The sequence below is a fragment of the Felis catus genome, chromosome A2 (genome assembly GCF_018350175.1).
Source record: "Felis catus isolate Fca126 chromosome A2, F.catus_Fca126_mat1.0, whole genome shotgun sequence".
Classification (NCBI taxonomy): Eukaryota; Metazoa; Chordata; class Mammalia; order Carnivora; family Felidae; genus Felis; species Felis catus.
The window spans coordinates 58622302-58642724 of NC_058369.1; positions in this window are offsets into that span (position 1 = coordinate 58622302).

Here is a 20423-nt window from a genome sequence, read left to right on the forward strand (position 1 = left end):
TCCCCGCCCCAGTTATGACAGGCCCATCTGGCCTGAGTTGATTATTTGTGTCTCTGGCCTGGCCCCTCTACATATGGGAGTTTGAAATGTCTGAGAAGCTCTAAAGCTGTGGCATCAAGGTGACTTTTCCGGGCTGCATCTCGTATTTCCCATTCATGTCACTCTGCAAACATTTACTGAGCACCTACTATGTGCCAGGCTCCGTGTTTGTCCATCTGGACACAAAAGGCACGGAAGAAAATGAATTACAACTTCACATTGCAGTGGGCTTTTGTGCCAGCTCAGTGTACTGATGAGAACCACCCCCTTCCCTTCTCCAGGACTGGCCCTCCCACATCACTAAGGCTCCACCCCCACTCATGGTGGGCACAGGTGCAGGCCTAGCCTGTGAGAAGCTGCAGTGTGATTGGCTCAGAGATGCATGTGACACTTGGGGAAGGGCCAATCAGAATCACAGAGCTGCTTCTGCCCTCAAGAACAAGATGTCTCTCTCTGCCGATTTGGATGGATCGGTGGGATGTGGTCCCAGAGCTGCTGACCCCATCCCTCCCACCCCTTGCTAGAACCTCTCTGATGATGAAGCCACCCAAGGCCACTGAAGAGGCTAGACCGGGAGCAAAACACGGGAACAAATCATCCTCTCAGCACCTGGATGCAGCTCTGCCTGAGTGCAGCTCGGCCGGGATTCCCAGGCGCTGGAGCTAACGCATCTCCTTCTTTGCTCAAGCTAGTTTGAATTGGGCTCCTATCCCCTGTAACTATAGGAACCCTGGCTGATGTGAGTGAGGGGGGGAATTACTCTGGGAAATGCTGGGAAGCTGCGGGAATGGAGAAGGAGGCCCAGTTCTTCTAGGGGCAGGGTCCTTCCAAGATGGAGACTCTGGTTGAGCTTGAAGGGAAATGAAATGAAATGAAGTGAAGGGAGAGCAGAGCAGGAGGACGTCTGGATAGGGGAACCCATGAACAAATACCGGTAGATCCGTGTTGATTTAAACGAGACGGGAGAGTCCAAGAATTTTGGTTCAAATAAGGAATCTAACAATGTCTTCGCCTTTGTTAATTTTTTTCCTTCATGCCAGCAGCAATGATCCTCTTAGGTTTTGACCCAGAAATTCCAGATGCCAAGTGCTCAGCAGGGCGAGAAAGGGTCACATAAGACACCCTCCCAATCCTGGGCCTTGCAGCCTAAGAGGGCTGTGGACACCATAGCCAGGCCCACAGGCCAGGCATCTTATAAGGCTCCTTTGTGCAAATAACCCTTCTAAGCACACGTCTATACTCACAGAAAATAGAACAGGGCTTTGCATTTTCACGCCAGTCTCCACTCTGAAGAGGAGAACATACGTCGTTTTCTCGGTGAATATTTTCAATGCACTACTTATCAGAACCGGCTTGATGATTCCGAAGAGCGTCTGTGTTTTTGCAGCTGTAGGGGAAGCAAGAACATTTTTTCCTTCTTATCTTGCTGAGATTTCTTTTACCGGCAGTAAGAAAAGCTTAGAGTTTTCAAGGCTAAGTACTGAAATTTTATTACTTGGCACCAAGAGGAGGGAAAAAAAAAAAAAAAAACCCAGCTCAACAAGCTGGAAATGTAGACCAGGAAAAGGCAAAGAGAAGAGGAGGGTTAGCAAGCGAGGCAATTGGGGCACCTGCCATTTTTGCATGTGCAGCGAGAGATTGTGCTCTCAGTGTGCTTGGGGAGAAAAGGGTGCAGGAGGGTGGACATAGCCTGGACCCAAGCAGCTTAAGTAAGGAGGGATTATTTGTCCCTGACGGAACATGAGCCAAGGGCTGATGCAGGGCTATGTGGTATCATCAGTGCTCAGGCTCCCCCTACGGTTACACCGTGCTCAGTCTTGCCTTCCATCTGCAAAGTGACCTCATGATCACAAAAGGGCTGCTGCAGCTCCAACCGTCTTTCCAACCCGGTTCTAGGTGGGGAGAAGGAGAAAAGGGGTGAGTGTGAGGGATGAAGAAAACCAGTGTGGTCAGTCGTCATCTCTTATAGCTGAGAATCTTTCCCGTGAGATGCCTCAGGTTCACCTTGTTGGCCCCAGTGTGCTGGTACGGCCACTACATTGCACAGGGGCTGGAATAGGCAGGGTTTTCTTTTTCTTTTCTTTTCTTTTTTTTTTTTTTTTAAGCTGGGCACATGCTACCCCTGATAAATCGCTAAGAAGGAACACGGATATTAGGTAGGCGGCTGGCAGTCTCCGCTTCATGTACTCGCAAAGATGAAGAATCAGTTAATGAACTGGTGACGGCATGCACCGCCAGCTTGGCCCAGTTTTACATCTTCCCCCAGTCACTCGGGTACTTTAAAAATAACTTTATGAATTAAACATCGCAGATGCAATGAAAACCCCCTGGGCAGCTTCCCCTTCCCGATTCTCTGCCCTGCCCCCCACAGTAGAGAACAATGGCCACAAATCTTGAAATCTTGAATTTCGTGGTTATTAACACAGCAAAGGTTAAGTGTATCCGTGAACACCGTGCAGCACCGTCCTGTGTGCTCTAAATTCGTCAAGTGGGTTCATACCGACCTTTTCCCTCCTCAGCCTGTTGTTTGCATTCCCTTTTTGTTTGGGGGCCTTATGTATGTTGATACTGTGTAGTATTCTGTTATAGAAACAGAGTATCAGTTACCTGTCAGCTCTGTCGTTCAGGCAGTTTCCAAGCTGTGAAGGCAGATGACCTTCTCGTGCATTCTTGGGTCTGACTCTGTGGTTCACATGTGCGTGCGCAAGTCTCTCTAGGGTGTGTCTGGAGGGACAGAACGGCTGGGGTCTCAGGCGGACGCATGTTCAACGTCACTCGCCACTGCCAGAGTTTTCTTCCAAGTGATCCCAGTGATCGCTGGAGCAGGGGTGTGGCAAATACCGGAGCAGGGGTGTGGCTGGGGGGGGCCATGCTCCTGGGCGTTTCTGAGACCCTTTGAGGGGACTTGTGAGGTCAAAGCTGTTTTCATTATAAGACATTATCAGCCTTCCTTATGCTCATTCTTGTCTTGAGTGCGTGGTAGAATTTTCCAGAGCTGACATGTGATGATGTCATTGCTCCGACAGCCAATGGAATGTGTGCTTTAATTTTCTACACTTTTTTAGAGAGAGAGAGTACAAGTGAGAGAGGGGCAGACACACACACACACACACACACACACAGAGAGAGAGAGAGAGAGAGAGAGAGAAGCAGGGCTTGTGTTTTACCCGAAGTGGGGCTTGAGCTCACCCCATGTGGAACTCGAACTGCGAGGTCACGACCTGAACCAAAGTCAGACGCTTGATGAAGGAGCCACCCAGGCACCCTGTGTGCTTTAATTTTAATTAAAATTAAATTTTGAGTAATTTTGAATATAGTAAACGTCGATAAACAAAACTCCCATCCACAAAAGCTCTTTGGGGGCCCTCACTCAGTAATCTTTCAGAGTGTTAAGGGGTCCTGGGACCCGAAAGGCACAGATGGGAAAAACCCTGGTAGTGCTGACTGCCCCTGCCTCTTGGACCATGAGAGGACAGCTCACGCGGTGGGAATCACCTTGCCTGGGGGTACCCTCAAATTTCTCGGTACATCTTGGAACTGCCACCTGCTAGGTGGCCGCTAGGGGTGGCTAAAGCTGTGTCATAGATCTGACCTCTTTGATTCCGTCCCTACTCTGGGAAACCATGCATCTGAGCAGAGGACCCTTTTCCAGGCTGGGAAGGTCAGCAGACAGCAAAGGGAGGCCGGAAGTCAGAGACCCTGGTGTAGGTCAGGCTCTGCCTTTAAGGGTGACCTGCGGTGAGTCATTTTACTGTCTGGCCTCGGTTTCAGACACAGAGAAAAGGTACAAAGATAGTACAAAGAACTCTTATTCCCTGGACAATCGGAGAGCAAGGGCCAGCATGCCACCCACCCCCTAGAAGACTTTCTTTTTTTCTTTTTTTTTTTTTTTGCGTATTTCCCTCAAATAGACCATGCTCTCGCTCGACAACAGCACAGCCACCCAAATCGGGGAAGCCACCCTGATGGGACACCCCTTTCTGAGCCACAGACCCTGTTCACATTTTGCCAATTGTCCCAATAATGTCCTTTAGGGCAAAAGGACCCAGGTCAGGACCACACACTTGAGACCCTGAGTTTTCCTGTCTCTTGAGTCTCCTTTAATCTGGAACATTCCTCAGTCTTTCATTGACTTTCATGACTTGGATCCCTTTGAACAGGATTCTATTTTATAGAGTGAGTAACTGTTTCCTGATGATCAGATCCAGCCGATGTGTTTCCATATCACAGAAGTGATGCTGTGTTCCCCTCACGGGCACCTGCCACGGGGCTCCTGATAGCACCTTGTCTCTTGGCATTAACTCTCATCCCTTGAATATGAGGGCATCAGCCAGACTTCTTCACTGCACTTACTCCTTCCTCCTTTGTAAGTAACGCGCCTCTGCGGGGAGGTACTTTGAGCCTACAAAGACACCCTTTCTCCCTACCTTTTCTCTCTACCTTTTCCCTGCTAGGTTTACCAGCTTTCGATTCTTGCCAGGAACGGTGGTGCCCACGCTGGTTGCCAGATGGCGACTTTCCTTCCAATTGTGTCGTTCGATCCTTCCACGTTCACAGGTTGGCATCTGCGGTGAAGAAGGCAGCTTTTCTCTCTGTTCATTCATCCGTCATTTATATTTGTTTTCTGTGTTTTTATTTACGACTCAGAGGAAGACAGGGAGCCTGTTGAGAGTGAAAGGGGGCACAATTAACAACAATGCAAGGATGATACGTATAGACCTGGACTGTTCCCCCCAGATGGGTAGGTGTGCTCACCTGTGACACCCTCCTTCCCGGACTTCAGGTGGCTTCCTGCTGAGGACGGTGCTCCAAAGGGGAGCCCTGACCACCCGGTTGTGGAGGCCGGGGCTTGGAGGTCCTCCTGACGCCTCCCTCCCCCTCCCCCCGAACATCCGTGACCAAGTCCTGCGCATTTTACTTTCAAAATACAGCCTCTCTCTACTTGTCCCCCTTTCCTGCAGCAGCCTGGTTCATGCCACCCCTCACCTCTAGAGCAACGCTGTCATTTCCAGCCTGCCCCTCCTACCTTCCCTTTGCAGACTGAGGCCAGGGACGTGGACGCAGCTCTGTCTGTGGCTCCTTGTGCCCTCCCACGGCTTCCCTGGCACGGCTCCCAAAGACCTCAGCAAGGCCCCCAGAGGCTCCACCCCCTCCCCCTTCCCCGCCCCGCCCCCCCCTACTCTGGGCCCTCTAATTTAGCTTTCCAACACTAACCTGCAAGCCGTCGAGGGTAGTGGATTTTTGTACGCGTAAGTTTTTATGGTTGCAAAATCGCTTTCTTGCAACCGTTCGATTAAATTCATTTGGAATTATATTGGGACATTATTTTGGCGACCTGCCAGCTCGAATTCAGTCTCTGGGACTTGGCTCTGTAGGCTTCCCACCTGCCACCAGAGGGCGCTCCGTAGCGTCCTGGCTGCGCCTCGCCGCTTGGCCGCCACCTGTCCCCGGCTGTTTCTCACCCACGAAAGAGCCGGTCAATGAAACGAATTCTTGTTTAGGCACCGTATATAGCCATCGCGAGGACGAAACGTGATATAGCGGTGTGAACACAGTCATGTGGGTAGAAGCCAACTCAAGATCATTTACATATTGGAAAATGTTTTCTTTGGAAATTCAGTGCACATCCAATATTGGCTTCTTCCTTAAAGCCTTCACACTCTGCTCCTCTTGTCGGGCTTTATGATATAAAGAAAGTGCCATCCGTTTTCCGCCACACCTCATGGAGGCTGCCCGCCCCCCTCCCCGTTGCTTCTTGTCTAGGTGAGCCTTGGTGGGAAAGGTGGCATGCCCAGGCCTGGGGCACCAGCTATCAGCGTCTTGGCACATGCAGTCACCCTGTGCTTGGCATGCCCCTGTCTCCCTCCGTGGTTCATTCCCAGCTATCCTCCAGCCTCTGCTCAAACACCAGCTTTCCTTGACCCACCAAGGAAGATGGGCATTCTGTGCTACCTATGCTCAGGTGTTTGCTGAACACACCCGTGGATCGCTCCTGCGATGCACCAGGCACGGCTTCAAGGTACTCTATGTCCAGTGCTCCATTTAATCCTCCCCCCCACCCGATGAACAGGGCAGGCACTGTGGCTATCCCCATTTTACAGATGATAAAACTGAGGCTCAGGGAGGTTTAGTGACCTGGCCACATTCATCCTGCTGGTCAGTGGTGGAGATGAGATTCAGACCCAGGCAGCCTGGCTCCAGGCCCGTGTCCTCGGCCATTGCATTATGCCGTCTGTCCTTCACGCGCCACCCTTTGTAACGCTGCATTTATTTGCGGTATTATTTGGTGATTGTGATGTCCGTTGGGGCATCCAGCATAGGCCTGGTCCTTGGTAGGTGGTCAGGATATATTGGTTGAAGGAATGAATGAATGAAACCAATTTTTTTTCCTTTTGCTGATCGAAATATCCACCTTACCCTAAGCTCCTCCTTTACGGAACAAGGGGATATGAGGCTGGGGGAAGTCAGGAGCCCTAGACCAGACCCAGAGCCCAGGGCACTGATAGATGATGGGGACTCAGAGGGCAGAGATGGATCACTCTGGGCCAATTTTGCCACAAGGAGCGAGGGAAGGCTTCCCCAAGGAAGTGATATTGAGATGGGTTTTGCAGGATGAGTAGGAGTTTGCCGAGGACAGCCATCCAGCCTGATAAGATCTGGGGTTGGAAGCATCATCTGTGGTGAAGGTCATTCTCAGTTTCAAGCCTCTGCCCTTCACTCAGGTTGGGGGGTGGGGGCGACAAAGGAAGACAGGGACAGCAGGGCAGATGTTTACAGATGTCTGTGCACCAGTGAAACCTTCAAATGTTTTCCAGTCACTCCTTCTACCAAATCATTTAGTGCTTTTCAAAGAAAAACGAGTCAAGCCTTGTTCCCTTTGACTCCTTTTACTTGAAACAGCTGCTTTTGGTCCCCAGCTCTTCTCTTCCTCTGTGGCTGGAAGCCTTTTGGATTTCTGGGGTTCTCCTTTGAGACTGCAGCTATCCTGGGGGTGAGTCAACTGATGAGAGTGGTTGGCACTGACCCCTTCATTGTTAACTGCCAGGTGAGCAGACGTGGGCAGGGGTGAAGGAGCAGGGCTGGGCCCGGGGAGGAGCTGGCAGAGCCGGGCAGGGTGGGGCAGGAGAGCTGGCTCTGACCTCCGGATGCAGAGGTGGCCTGTGGCCCAGGCTGGCCAGCGAGAGCACCACGGTCCCTTAGGACCCAGTGACAGTTCCGGTGGACATGTGATCTTAGCTGGTCTCTCAGAGGAAATCCCAAGCCATTGCTTGGAACTACATGGAAAAGAGAAGGAGCTGGGGTCACAAGCGAGAAGCTGGAAGCCTGGAGCTGGTTGCCCACTGTCTCTGCCTCCACGCATGAGGGCTGACACGAGAGTGCAGGCGGCACACAGCAAACCAGGATCCAGAGACGGATGTTGAGTCCGAATGGACTTCTTTCAACACCTGCTCCCACCTGCACCGGGGGTCCCGGACTTCTGATGATTCAGACTTCTTCCCCGTAGCGTAAAGCCAGTCTGGGTTGGGTTTCTGACCCTGGCTACCAGGAGGATCCTGGGAAGATGAAACTTGGCTTAGCTTGGGAATGAGTGAGGTCTACAGACCCTCCAATAGCTGTGTTCAGAGGGTAAGAACCGCACAGCACCAGCATGGGAGACGCTCCGGGCTTTCCCAGCGATTAGGCAGAGGACTGTGCTATTAACCCCGAGTAGTCCCAGAGCCTAAGGGTGGAGAGAGAGCACCCACCCCCATTTATGCAAATCGGCACAGCAGGTTTGCTTGGTTACCTGCAGGGACCTACAGGCAAGACCCACAGGCACACACAGACACACACGCACAAGCACACTTCAGATGGCTCAAAAAGGTGCAGTGCCCCCAAAAGTACACACCCTCTGAGCTAGAAATTCCATTTCTGGGAAGCTGCCCTGAGGGCAGAATAAAGGACGTGTGCCAGGACTTAGCTTCAAGGAATCTCTCTGCAGTGCAGCTTCTAATAACAAAAAGTTGGCAACAATCTGGATTCCAATAAGGGAGTGGTTAAATCCGCTGTAGTAGGAGAGCACAGTGGCGTGCTACTCAGCCCTCAAAACAAGAAGCGGAGCTGTTTACTTACGTGGGAAGATGAGCGTCATTGATTATTGAGTGAAAAAAAGAAAGCCAGCAGCTTGCAAAACAGTCTAAATGCCATGAATCCATTGGGGTGAAATAGAAGTCAGAATCAGCATGCACTAGAGTCTGGGTGTAATTGAGGTTGTTTCCGAGGCGGTAGGATTGGGGCACTTTTCCAGGTCCTCTAGGGTGCTCTGTGGTGGGAAAGCACCCTGGATTTGGAAACGGAATATGCACTCTGTGCACACGTACCCTCCCGCGTGCAGAAATGAGGTACGTGCACACATTGAGGTAACGCCGTTGCTTATAAAGCTTGAGGTTGGAGCCAACCTTGCTGTCCAGCGATAGGGGATTCAGGAAAGAAATCAAGAGCGGTCATTCAACGTCAAACAGATGAGGAGGCTCTAGATAAGTTCTGATTAGAAGCAGTCTCCGAGATACGGCAAGTGGGGGAGAGAAGCAGATCAACGTACGCAATCATCTGTGTGAAAACAGTCTTGTGCATGTACAAACATAAAATACCTCTAGAAGGACCCTCAGGAAACACAACAGTCTGTGTGCAGGGAAGGATGGAGGCAGGGGTGGGGGGTCAGGGGAGACTTTTGTTGCAAACCCACTTACACCTTGAATGAAAACACCGTTTGCGTGTGTTCCCTATTGGAAAGCAGGGCTTAAACAGAAAGGAAGAGGCAGCACAGCCATGCTCAGGGAAGCACGCAACAGAGAGATCCAGACAGGCTCGCAGAAGCACCTGCTTTTCCTAGCACGCAGATACTGCCCCGACCCGCGTGCGTGTCTGCACGCACGGAGGCTCAGCTTTGGCCTTCCCGTCCCTTGTCCGAGACCTGAATGTGGCTGTGGCCTCATGCGGGGCGGGGTGGGGGGCGGTGCGGTGCAGGGGCAGTGGGATGGCCGGGATCAGTGGCAGTTCAGTTCTCTGCCTCTTTAATTCCCTCTGGCTAAAATGCCAATTTTCTGCTAGGCTGGTCTGACTGCTGCAGAATCGCTTCTGTTAACAAACTGCACCGAAGAGCAGAGCAATTAGGCAATTAAACTGTTTTAAATTGAATTTAGAGCCCTGATATTTCTCTGGGAGGGTGGCCTCTTGGCCTCACCTCCGCCCTGTGCAGTGGATGAGAGAGCAGAGGGGCCAAAGGGCAGAGACCGATGACGGTGCCTGGGTGGGGGCAGCTCAGGGAGGACTCCAGCGGTGGACACTTAGACCCACGGCTCTGTGGGCACGCAGCCCCTCCTGGCTCGTCCCTGCAAGCTAGGGAAGTCTCGCGTTCACTCACCCATTCATGTAGGGAACACCTACTGTATGACAGGCGCTGTTCTAGGCGCTGGGATCCAGCCAGCGGTGACTACACAAGGCCCTTGTCCGCTGGAGCCCATGTTCTAAGTAAGATGGTTCCAACGGGAAGTGGGGAGACGGGAAAGAGAACGGATGGGAGCTATGTTAGCTAGAGCATTCAGTGAAGGCCTGTCCAAGGAGGTCACATTCCTGCTAAGAAACCGAGGATGAGAAGACGCAGACATAATAAAAGCCTTCCAGATAAAGCCAACAGTAAGTGCAAGGGCCCTGAGTTATGCCCAGTCGTGGCTAATTTGGGCAAGACCAAAGGTTACTATGGCCAAAGCACAGAATGAAGAGGAGTCTGGAGGCGAGAGGGGTCAGGAGCCGGGGGCTCTCTGTGTGTGGGCACCGGTCCTCGATCATGTAGAAGGGGGCACATTTGCATATTGCTTCAGAGATGGAAAGGGACTTGCCTGAACCGCCCGACAAGGGATACTTCAGGAGCCAGGACTGCTCAGCCTGAAGAACAGCCCCAGGGGTCCCCATCTTTGTGTGTCCATGTGGCTTTCCTTGGCAGAGGGCGCAGCTGGCTCGGAGGGCAGAGCCAGGGCAGGGAGGCACCCCTGCTGAGTGAGGAGGCGTTTTTCCTGAACCACCCGGCCACGGAATGCCCTGCCTGCATGGTGGTGAGCTCCCCCGTGCTGGGAGGTATTCAAGCAAAGGCTGGGCAACAAGGCGAGACGATTTTATGAGCAGGGAGGGACCCCATCACTGTTTTCCACCTGCTGGCCTATGGTTGGTCCCGGGGACTCGATGGGCACACGCCCACCCGTGTGTGATGCAGGGCGGGACGCCCATCTCTCCTGGCCTCAGTTTCCTTGGTACTTCCTAGATGCGTTAAAGTAGCAAATGCTTGCAAACTGTCGGAACAGAACCTGGCTCGGGGCAAACACCGTGCCTGGGGAGCTGTTGTATTATTTTAACGGCCCGTAGGCTCTCCTCTGCCTTCTTTTTCATCTCTTTTTCTTTTGATTTGAAAGCTTCAAAACATGTATATGGTAAAAGAGAAAATAATTAATTTAAAAAATCCAGCCACCCCAAAGGATCAACAATGAAAAGTGAGTCTCCCTCTAACCCCTGGCCCCATGCTCCTCCCCCAGGCCACCTGCGCCAGCATTTTTGTTTTTGATGGGGGGGGGGAGGGGGTTGCCCTTCCAGAAACACTCACACATAAGGAAATATGTGTTTTCCCACACAAACTGTAGCCATCTATATATACTCTTCTGGCTTCTTTCCCTCACTCCTCATCAAAGCCATGGATGTTGATTTAAGCATCTTGAATTTCTGAAGAGAAAATATATTCTTACAGGGTTTAAAAACTTCAGTGATCTGTGCTGAGAATATACTCTCTCCTCCCTGCCCCTAACCACTCATTCCCCACAAGTAAGCACTTGAACTGGTTTCTTAGGGACCCTTTCAGTGTTGTTGTTGTTGTTTTTGTTCCCCACACAAATACAAACACATACAAATAGGCTCTTATTCCCATATCCTGGTCCTGCGCAAGAGCCTTACTCTAAACACACGGTTCTGCACTTTGCGTTTTCACCCCTCAGTGTCTACCAGCATGCCGATATTTTGATATTTTCCGTATCCACCTTGGAGCCTCTTTCCCGCCCTTAACAGCTGTGTGATACTCCACCCCGCACTCAGAGCAGAGTTTATGTAACTGGATCCTGGGTGGGGTGTTTCCAAACACACGGGCAGTGGCTCACTGGAATAACTTTGAAACATAGTCTTCCACGGTAGCAGGGGGTTGCTGGGTCAGAAGGTAACCCTGATGGATGGATACAGACAGCTTCTCCTGTACAGGGCGCCCCCTTTGCACTCCTGCCAGCCACACAGAGAGGACCTGTTTCCCTTGGCATCACCAACAGAGTGTCAACGGAAGTGCCGTTCTGATAAGGGAGAAATATTTCCACGTCTCTTACATGTGTGAAGTTGGGCATTAAGTAATATAGTTGGGGGCCCTTTGGGTTTTCTTTAAAAACAATTTTTTTTAAACATTGATTCATTTTTGAGAGACAGAGAGAGACGGAGTGGGGGAGGGGCAGAGAGAGAGGGAGACACAGAATCTGAAGTGGGCTCCAGGCTCTGAGCTGTCAGCACAGAGCCGGATGCGGGGCTCGAACTCACGGACTGCGAGATCATGCCCCGAGCTGAAGTCGGCAGCTTTTTACTGCCTGAGCCATCCAGGTGCCCCTTGAGTTTTCTTGAAATTATCTGTTCATGATCTTTGCCCGTTTTTCATTGGGTTGTCTTTTCTTGATTTCTAGGAGCTTTTTATATATTGGTTAAATTAGACCACACTATGGCCCGCAAGCTAAATCAGGCCTACTGACCTATTTTTTGTAAACAAAATTCTATTGGAGCACAGGCATGCTCATTGTCTGTGGTAACTAGCATGCGACAATGGCAAAGCTGAGTAGTTTTGACAGGGACCTTATGGCCCGGAAGTTGAAAATACTTACCATGTGGCCCTTTACACAAAAGGTTTGCTGACTTCTGTATTAGACTTTTATGCTGGGAGGTACAAAACTTTTCCCCCCACGTGTCATTTATCTTTTGACTTCTGAGGTGGGTCCTTGCACATCTTCTTTTCCTTTTTAAGTTTATTTATTTATTTTGAGAGAAGACAGGGCAAGCACGAATAGGGGAGGGGCAGAGAGAGAGGGAGAGAGAATCCCAGGCAGGCTTTGTGCTGTCAAGCACAGAGCCCAACACGGGGCTCGAACCCACAAACCAGGACCTCATGACTTGAGCCCAAATCCAGAGTCAGACGCCCAACCGACTGAGCCACCCAGGCTCCCCCTTGCACGTCTTTAATTGGGCTACAAAGTTGACTGTTGGAGGGAGGGTCTTGTTTCTGGAAAGCCATCATCTTTACTTTGGAGACCCTGCAGTTCAGTGGGACTTCTTCATTCCAGAGCTGAAAGGAAATGCACGAAAAAGGCACATTTAAACTAAAACTAGAAACTGTTGGAGAATTTAGCACTTGGATTCTCACTGAGATGAAGCTTTTAAGCCAGGTGGGGGAATGATGATCGCTGCTTTACAGATGAGGAAACCGAAGCTCAGAAAGTCGTGCAGCCTGCAAGGCCTGGGTGGACAGTCGTGCCGGACAGCCCTGGTGACCTTGGCCATGCCCCCCTGGGAAGCGAGATCCAGGGTTGGGAGGTACCAAGGTCACAGGAGGGCAGCCAGGCTGGGGCTGAGCGTGAGCCTCCTGCCCACGCTCGGCTGCTCGCAGTGCCGGGCATCACCAGGGATCTGCGCCCCCAAGTCGGCCACCTGGCTGCGGGGACTCCCGCTTGGTCCCCACGAAGCCCGGGCGCGGCGCAGCCTGGGCGCGATGCTCGGCGCGGGCAGCAGGGGGCGGTGCCGCACCGGGCAAGGCGCGCTAGGCCGGCGCGGGGGGTGGGTGGGACAGGGGCGCTGGGGCTGCGACAGGCCCCTCTCGGTGGCGAGCCCCGTGGATGGGGCTGCGTGCGCCCTGCTGCCTAGTTCGGGGCAGTGGGGGCGCGGTTAGCGTGTAATCCCCACCCCTCCTCTGGACCCCAAGCTCTGTGCCCTCGGGCACACCCAGCTGGGCCCCATCGCAGGCCCCGGCCCGTGCCCCTCCCCCAGCCGATGCCCCCTCGGGCCGGGGATCCTCCCCCCAGGCTTCATTTTCTTGCCCGGCGGCCGTGGGCTTGGAGCCAGACTCTTAAGGGCGGCGGTTGGGCCCCGCCACTGGCCTCGCAGCAAAATGAAAAGCCCACCACGGAGCTCGCCTTCAACCCTCCAGGGGCCCCTGTCACCTTAAAATAGAATCCCGGCGCTTTGCTTTACCGCTGCTTAAAGGGCTGCGCGAACGCCCTGCTGCCTGGCTGACATCATCTCCCACCACCGTCCTCTTCTGACAGTGCGCGCTACCGTCTACCGGCCGTCCCAGCGACACCTCGGTGTTGTGACTGCCTCCAGGCCTGTGTGCTTCCTGCACCCTCCGCCTGGAGGGCCTGTCCTGCTGCCCCGCTCCCGCGTCCCTCATACGCCGTCCTCAGAAAGCTCTCCCCTGACCGCTGCATCTGCAGAAGCCCTAGTTCCTACCTGGGCGCTTCTGTTCCACTCCTGTTTTATTCCCCTCCCCCATCGCCCTTAGAATGCCAGGGGCAGCCCCCTCAGCAGACCCAGAGCGTCTTGGTCTCCACTGGCCCCTTTTCCAATGTTGACAAGGGTGCCTGGCACACGGGAGGGACTCAGTAACATAGGAGTGAAGGGCGACCTCCATCTGGGACTCTACTGCTCAGACATTTGGACACCGGCTGAGGTGCCCTGGAACATGGCCTTGGGACACCCCCCCCCCCCCCCGCCATGTTGGCCATGACCTTGGCCGGGGGGGGGGGGGCGGGGGGGGGGGACAGAGGTGCTCACATGTACTGAGCACTAGATCCCACATTAACCCCAGAAATTACATTTCCATTTTATGGATGAAAACACTGAGCCTCAGAGAAGTTAAGCCTGGCCCAAGGTCACACAGACGGAAGTAGAAGGGGCTGAGTTTGATTCCAGAGAGACAAACTGCTCCTGTCCTCAGCTAATGGGTGATGAGATGGGAGAGGCCTCAGAGAGCATCACCATGTATCCCTTAGTGAACAGAGGGGGAAAACTGAGGCCTGTTGCCTAAGTTTCACAGTTGAACAGAGCAGGGCTGGGCCTCTGAGCCGGGGAATCTAGGAAGAATGCACTTCTTTGCAGCGTATCTGCAGAGGGACTCCTGGGGATGATTGGGGGGCAGAGCCAAATGTGATACAATTGGGGAAGGAGGTCTGTGCCAAACCAGGTGTCTCCCTGCCCGCTGTCCGAAGGGGCCGCTGAGGTCGACTCTACCTAAGGCGAGGGGTCAGGGCTGCCACAGACCGGTTATTCAAGAGACACGAAAGCCGGGAAATATTTTAGGTGAGGTTTTCTCATTTTTCAATGTTCGCAACTGACCCTCATGTTAAAAACTGCAGGGAAAACAAAAATACCTCTCTGGGCTGTATTCAGCTGGATGGCCGGACCCTGAGTCCCTGCTAACATCAAGTTCAGATCCCTATCACTTCGGTTCTGTAACTTGAACTTCCCGAGCCTCAGTTTTCTGATCTGTTAAATGGGCACGACCATGCCTCCTTGTGGGGGCCAGTGGACATGGGAGGGCTCGGAGGCAAGGGCTGTGCATGGGTGAGAGGCACTACAGCAGGGGGAGTGGCTCGCAGCAAGGTGGGACTGTTTCTGCCCTCACCTACCCGCCAGGGCCTGCCAGTGCATTCTGCATAAAGTCCAAATTCTTCCTGCCCGCGGACATCTCCGACTTCCTCTCTTCCGCTCCCACTTGGTTCAGCCACACAGCCTCCTCGTTGGTCCTTGAACAGCCAGCCCCTCACTCGGAGCTGGGCCTTTGGCTTTTACACCCGGTGTTCCTTTTGCCTAGAGCCCCACCTCCTGACCCTGTGGCTCCATCTGGCCATTCAGGTCTCAGCTGAAATGTCACCTCCTCGGAGAGGCACCCCTCCCCCAGTCCAACACTAGTGCTGCACCTGCTTAACTCTCTTCCTGCCCCATATTGCGTTGGACCTCTTCCTGGGCACTTTTGTGGGCTCCCTCCATGGCGTGCGATCGCCATATGTGCAGCGCTTTATCTCATTCACCCCCGAGTCCCCAGAGCCGAGCTCAGTGCCCTCATCCACATTGTAGGTTCTGAATGAATGAATGAATGAATGGATGGATGGATGGGCTGGCTGGGGATGGTGGCTCTTCTTCCCCAGGGATCCAATTAGCGGAAAGTCCCTGAGTGCCAGTGTAGCAGCCGGCCGGGTTAGCGCAGCAGCCCGTCCAGCCCTCCCCAGCAACCGAGGTCCATCTGGAGGCTTTGTTTAAAGATGCGGAAATCGGCCACTCAGCTGTACCACCATCGCAGACAAGGCTCTCCTGAGGGCTGCAGGCCCGACCTGGCCCAGCGTTGCCAGGCTCCACAAGGAAAAGTGTGGGTATAGGAGTGGCTGGCCCCAGATCGGGAGTCCTTGGGCTGACGGACCCTGCGCTCCAGCCCTTTCCTGGAGGCTCAGAGAAGGCAGGGGAATTGCCCACGGTCACACAGGGAGGCTGGGACCAGGGCTGAGTGAAGAGAGGGGGCAGGGACAGGTTCAGCAGGTAAGGGTAGGAGAGGGGTCTGGCGGGGGTCTAAGTGGTAGGGTACAGGGAACTCTGTCCACTTGGGGGAGTTTGTGGCAGAGGGAGCCCTCCTCCTGTCCTAGCTCAGGCCAGCCCCCCCGCTTCCCCACCACCGCCCAGTCCTTCCAGTTTCCTTGCACACAGCTGCCAGGGGACGATGTCTCAGGCCTTCAGTGATAGCCCGAGGCCTCAGGACCAAGCCCCCCATTCCCAGCCACGGCCTGGCTGCACCTCCCAGAAGTTCCCCCTCTCCTCCCGATCCTTGCTGCCGTCTCCCCTTGGTCCCCCTCGTCCTCCAGTACTGGGCTGTCTGTCACTGCCTCAGCAGGCACCCCCCAGTCTGGTCAAGACCCGTTCCAGCTCGGCCTCTGTCACTCTGGGCTGGGCTGGGTCTGTTCTGTCTCAGGGCCCGCAGGGTTCTGCACACAGCTAGGCAGGGGTTCTGGCTGGAGAAAGAGGGATGGATGGATGGGACACTCTCCGAAGACCTGAACTTCAGAGCTGTTAAGTCCTTCGTTGTGTGGCTGAGACAGTTTATTTCTTACCCCACTGTTACATCCAGTAATTAATGCTGCAGTGAACATCTTTGCTTCTCCCTTGCTCCCTCCCTGCCGAAAATAAAAAATAAATGTATGAATGGGTGAATGAGTGAGGATGCTTAGCACTGTTGGGGAAACCCGTGACCCAGTGGGGTACCCTCATCCCCACATCCGGTCTCTAAAGAAATCCTGCTCCCTCTACCTCCCAAATACACAGAATTCCCTCTTTCCCCACTCCCACCGTTACCACCCTGGTCTGAACGGCCCTACCCGCTCCCTCCTGGATTGTCAAAGCAGCCTCTCTGCTTCTGCTCTGGCTCCCTGCAGCACCCAGAGAGATGGTGTTAAGACTGAGCTCAGATCCACACCCTCCATGCCCGACTTCCTCGGAGGAAAAGCCCATACAATCTGCCCCAGGACCTCTCAGGCCTCAGGGCTCACCTCTGTCCTTAGCCGTCACTCTGCTTCAGTCACACTCATCTCTTACAGGTCAGTCCCAGAACATGCCAAGCCCAGCCTTGCCCCAGGACCTTTGCACAAGCTGTTCCTGATGCTCGGATGCTCTTCCCTGGTATCCCCCGGATGCATCACTTCCTTTGAGTCTCTACCCCAAAGTCTTACAGATGTCTTTCCTGACCACACTCTACCCCCTGCTTTACCTTGTGGTTTTCCTTCTCAGTTTGTTGTCGCACCCAGGCATTTTATATTTTTATTTATCGTCAGCTTCCCCCACTAGGATGTAAATTCCACGAAGGCAGGGCTTTTGGTCCCTTTGTTTCCTACTGTGTCCCAGGCTCGGGCCACTGCCTGGCACACATTAGGTGCTCAATAAATATTTGTTGGATGGATAGACAGATGCCAGTGGGGCAGAAGGGCCGTGTGGATGCCCACGCCTCTTCCAGGGAGTGCGGCCCGTCTCATTGGGCGGTGGCCAAGCCCAGTGTTTGTTCAGGCAGAGCGCCTTGCCTCTGCATCGAAAGGAGAGATTCTGCCGTGGCATAAAGTGCCCCCATCACGGGCTGCCCCTGGTGACAGCCGAGTGCTGCCACTGTCCCTGGGTGCACGGAGCGGGCCTGTCACAATATTTGTTTAACAGGCGGCGGCGGGCTAAGCCAGGTGGCAAACACAGCGCTGCCAAGAGGGAGCCTCCTGCGTCCGCTGGGCTCCCTCGCGGTGCTAGGGACACGCTGCTGCCCCTGTTCCAGTGTCCGGCCTGACTGCCTGGCTGGGATGCAAGTGACCCTCACAGCCCCTGCCTCCCCATCATCCTTCTAGCCCAGGCCCACCTCTGCTCCAGCTCTGACTGCTGTTTGCTTACGCCCCTCTGGAAGACTCTCGACTCGTGGTCCCTGGCCCCGCAAGCAGCCAGTGCTGGGGTGCTCTCCCAGAACTCCCAGCTTCCGAAGGCTTCGGCAAGCACATGCTGCCACCCAGGGTCCCTTGAGACCCCCGGGCAGGCCCCGCGTCACCTGGCAGCCTCAGACTGCCTGCCTCTTGAGACAGGACAGGGGTGGGTAGGACCCGCTCCGGGGGGGCTCCTGTAGGGCCAGGAGCTGGGAGGCTCAAATCCGGCCATTTGTCTATTTGAATGTGTCTTGCTTGTCCGTCTGCCTGCGTGTCTCACTGTCTGTCTGGCCATCCGACTGCTCCCCTCTCTGCCTGCCTGGACATCCCTGGGGTCCCAGACCCTGTGCTGGCATCTGGACACAGACCGTCTTGTTGGGTGCCCCGGCAGCCCATTTCACAGATGAGACCCCTGCAGCCCACCGAGGTCGCCCCGTGCTCACCCCAGTGCACTCCTGTGACCCTGTCCACCCAAGTCCCCATTGCTCTCATGGGGGTGGGGGCCTGCCTGCGTGACCCCTGCTCCTGCAGGGCCACCCCTCTTACACAAGCCACCTCCCCCAGCCACTCCAGCCTGGCATGACTCCCTCTACCTAGCGCTCCCGCAGATCAGCGAGTCTGAAACACACAATTTAGCACTTAATTATACACTCTGCTCACTAATTATTTTGTGCCTTATCTCCTCAACTCGTGTGAGCTCCGCGAGGCAGAGCCACACCCTTGGGGCCCGGAACAGCCCTCTGAGCAGGCAGGGCTCCTCGCTGCCTGGGCTGGGGCAGGCAGCCACGCCCTGAGCCTTGAACCCCCCCCCGTGTTGGCACTCAGTGGCCGGGCAGGGGACAGAGGCCGCTCCCCCATTCACGTCGCAAATATTTATCCAGCCCTGTGAGCACAGCAATACACGGGATTTGAAGATGCCCCGTCCTCTGCCCTCCTAGAGCCCGCTGCAAGACAGGCTTAAACAACCCACCCTGGATATATGTGGGGTCTGGAACGGGGGCCTGAGCCCATCCTCTTTCCCTGCTGAGACCTCTCAGCCCCGCCAAGCCCACAGTCAAACCAGTGGGGGAGGGGGCATTGATTCTGTCTCCTGACCCACCTGAAATCACCACGCCATCACTCCGCTATCACCACTCTGGCACCTGGATGGCAGTGGCGGCCTCCCCTGGGCCTCCAAGAGTCTGTCCTCCAACAGGTGGCCAGAGGAAGCATCCCTTTTCTCTCAAACACGGCTCCACATAGAACCAAGTGCCAGTCTGTGCCCCTCACAGGCCTCACGCTGCGGTGCTCTGCTGACGACTTTGACTTTCCCTGCCGCTCAGGCCTTTCTTGCTATCCTGCCACGAGTGTGTGTGCGTGCAGAGAGATCTAGAGAGACAGATTGAGGTACATTTAAATTTTTTAAAAATGTTTTTATTTATTTTTGAGACAGAGAGACAGGGCATGAGCAGGGGAGGGGCAGAGAGAGAGGGAGGCACAGAATCAAAAGCGGGCTCCAGGCTCCGAGCTGTCAGCACAGAGCCCGACGCAGGGCTGGAACTCACAGACCGTGAGATCATGACCTGAGCCGAAGTCGGACGCTTCACCTGAGCCACCTAGGTGGCTGAGCCACCCAGGTGCCTGGATCGAGGTAGATTAATTCGGGGAACTGGCTCACCTGATGGTGGGAGCTGGCGAAGTCTGAAATCTCTAGGGCAGACCAGCGGGCCAGAGACTCCAGGAAGGGTTGATGCTGCAGCCTGAGTCTGAAGGCCATCTGCCCCCAGAATTCAGACCTTCGACTGATCGGACGAGGCCCACCCCCGTTCCGGAGGAGAATCTACTTTACTCAAAGTCTATTGACCTCAGTGTTAATCCCATCCAAAAACATACCTTCATGACAACATCTGCACTGGTGTTCGACCACAGCGTGGCTAGCATGGCCTAGTCAAGTTGACGCATGAAGTCAACTGCCGCAGAAGCCTTCCTAGTAATTAAAATAGCACCCGTGAGGGAGACCATGGCAGGCTGTTCAGATCGCAGCTTTGGGGGTGAGAGCTTTTTGCCCTCAGGTGCAGAAACCTGCCCCATGGAGGTCACCCCCTTCCTGTGAGTGATTGATGTGGGGGCTCCTCCCAACGCGGGCGGCTCTAAGGGACCGGCTGACTACAGAGCTTCCTGTAAGGTTCGTTGGAGCCACGTCTCCCAGCCGGCTTGTCCCTGCCAGTCCTGCCTCCTCCTCCCCTTTCCTTTCGTGTGAGCTAGAAAGTGTGTCCCCCACAAATCAGTGCGTTAAATCCTAACCCCAGGGTGATGGCAGGTGGGGGGCGGGGCCTCAGGGAGGCGATTGTGTCCCGGAGGGAGGAGCCTCAGGAACAGAATTCTGCCCTCACGAAAGGACCCCAGCGAACCCCGCCCTCTCCCCCACCCCTTCCACCACGGGAACACAGGGACAGAGGAGGGCCCTCTGTGAACCAGACACGGAGTCTGCTCACACCTTGACGTTGGACTTCTAGCCTGCCGAACTGTGAACTGATGAACCACTAAGACGTCATCCACCACAGGGTCCTCTTCCCGCTCCCCGTCTTCACTGCCTGGTGGGGTCTTTCTTCAGCTGCACTGACCTTGGCCTAGTGTTTATCTGATTTGGATGTATACTGTCAGTCTCCTGCCCTGGGGCGGGGGCTCCATGGGGGCGGGGTTGTGCCCCCAGCACCCCTGACATGCTGCGGACCATCCGCCTCCCGACAGGTGGATAAGCTTGCAGCAGCATCCACTCCAGGCTCTGGTCACCCCAGTCACAGCCAGGTCTGGGTTCCGGGAGCGGGGTGGGCTGTAAGCCTCCCACAGGGCTGGGTTCTAGGTGCA